General features: G+C 42.6%; 1 pseudogene; it reads right to left on the bottom strand.

The window, feature by feature from the left end:
* LOC103254884 overlaps positions 1 to 2,226 on the bottom strand; it is a 9,762-nt pseudogene that overhangs the window by 6,068 nt on the left and 1,468 nt on the right.

Raw genomic sequence — 2,226 nt, 5'->3', positions numbered from 1 at the left:
TTGTTAAGGGCATACAGGAAAACTTAAAGGAATTAGGAAGTCTTGCCCTAAAACAACAAATGCAAGCCTTAGGTTCAGTCCTAAATGCCATCCATTGTCAAGTCAGAGAACAATTGTCAATTGGTTAAACTACTGATGCCCATTCTTTTAAGCCAGGTGATACAGTATGGGTAAAAGAGTGAAATGTACAACCCCTAAAGCCCCTCTGGAGGGGGCCATTCACTGGTCTTTTATCTACCCCGACCGCAGTCAAAGTAGCCAAAGTAGTTCCTTGGATCCATTATAGCAGAATTAAGCCAGCTTCCCAGGACTGGGAGTGCAGCGCAGATCCAGCAGCGCCCCTTAAGCTGACCATTCGGAAAGTCGCGGAGCCCAATGAAGGACGTGGAACCAGCCTTGCTCCAGAAGTGTGAAGATACTTCAGACCCGCTTCAATCACACACTGGAAGCTGATTGATCGACGCACGGCAGAAGATTGGGAATTCAGCTTAAGGACCCAGCAGACCTTACTGATAAGCCATTGTTTTGCTTTGTCAACCTTTATTCTTGCTAAACAGTTTGTAACTTTATTTGTTGTAGAATTAACAGTTGTCCCCATTGAGCATGTTAGAAAAGGGTTTCACTAGCATTTCCGTCCTTTCTTGATAGGAAGTTTACTTGTGCTTTTATGTATTTCTACCTAATCTGGGTATCTACCGCCTCTCCCCATGCCCAGCATGTAAATGTATAAAAATGATCTGGCCAGACTTAAGGGTTTTCCATCGTTATTCATCCCAGCCAGAAGTTTGTTATACTGATAAACATATCTGCACCCATAATGGCCAGCTATACTTTGCTGGATTATTCAAACAAAGCTACCAGTACACTAAAGCTGGTGTCATAACCTGTAACACCCCCGGAAGCACAAATTGGGTTTGTTGGAATTTTGCGCCCACACCCAAAGCTAAAAAGCTGATTAAAGAAACTGTGCAATTAGTAGCTCCTCCGACTGCCCAACAGTCAAAACTAACCCCCTTCCCTCAATCGTGGGAAGTAGGGCAGAATCTGTTTATAAATTTGGCCGAAAATATAGCTCGGACACTTGGTGTCACCAATTGTTGGGTATGTGGAGGGGCCCTAATGACTAAAGAGTGGCCTTGGAAGGGAACTAGTCTGAATGCTTACCAGCTCCTCCAATGGAACCATTCTTTGACTGTTAGAACAGATAATGTACTCCAGAAGTGGATCCTCTCCTCAAAAGTAATTGGAGAAGACTGTTTAAGCAGAGCAGGTTCTGCCTATACTCAATGGGTAGGAGAAACTCCTTTCAAAAGAATATTATACTGGAATTCAACCCACCAGACCTGGTGGCCAACAAGGCCTGTTTGGTATTGGGCATCTGCTTATGCAACTAAATCTTCTCAATGTACTAAAGGGCTATTTTGGACATATGGAAAGGTTGCATATGCCCAGCTCCCAGCGTTATGAAAAGGCACGTATAACATAGGAATAATCCAGCCAGGATTTTTCCTTCTGCCTAACCCAAGGGGGGATGAACTAGGCATTCCTCTTTATGAAGGTCTCAAAACCCGAGGTGCTTGAACCCTCAATGAAGTTCCTAATATAGGAGGGACCCAGGTTTGGAAAGATGTTGAATGGCCACCCCAGAGAATTATAAATACTTATGGCCCAGCCACATGGGCACAAAATAGGAGCTGGAAATACCGCATGCCTATATCACATGATTAGGTTACAGGCTGTCTTAGAAATTATAACTAATCAAACAGCCATGGTTTTTGAGCTTGTTGCTCAGCAGCAGCCCAAATGCGTGCAGCTATTTATTAAAACCGCTTAGCTTGGGACTACCTGCTGGCAGAAAAAGAAGGAGTATGTGGTAAATTTAATAGCTCTGACTGTTGTTTGCAAATAGATAATAATGGTAAAGTTATAACTAACATAGCCACCAATGTTAAAAAACTTGCCCATGTCCCAGTGAAAAAATGGCAAGGCATAAAAATCGGCAATTGGTTTGAAAACATGTTCTCAGGGCTGGGAGAATTTAAGTATATTATTGGATCTATAGTCCTAATGGTGAAATCCTGCCTTATCCTCCCTTGCATAGCCCCAATAATTATGAACGACATTTCTAAGTTTGTGGAAACAGTTGAACGAAAAACTGTGGCCCATATAATGTTAATGCACCAAATTAAGGATGATGATGCTTTAGAGCCATAAAGGATCAAGCAT

Source organism: Carlito syrichta, unplaced genomic scaffold (genome assembly GCF_000164805.1).
Source record: "Carlito syrichta isolate Samal-C Ts95f unplaced genomic scaffold, Tarsius_syrichta-2.0.1 Scaffold287601, whole genome shotgun sequence".
Classification (NCBI taxonomy): domain Eukaryota; kingdom Metazoa; phylum Chordata; class Mammalia; order Primates; family Tarsiidae; genus Carlito; species Carlito syrichta.
The sequence above is the reverse complement of the archived record's forward strand: the minus strand, read 5'-3'. Positions and strand labels throughout refer to the sequence as shown.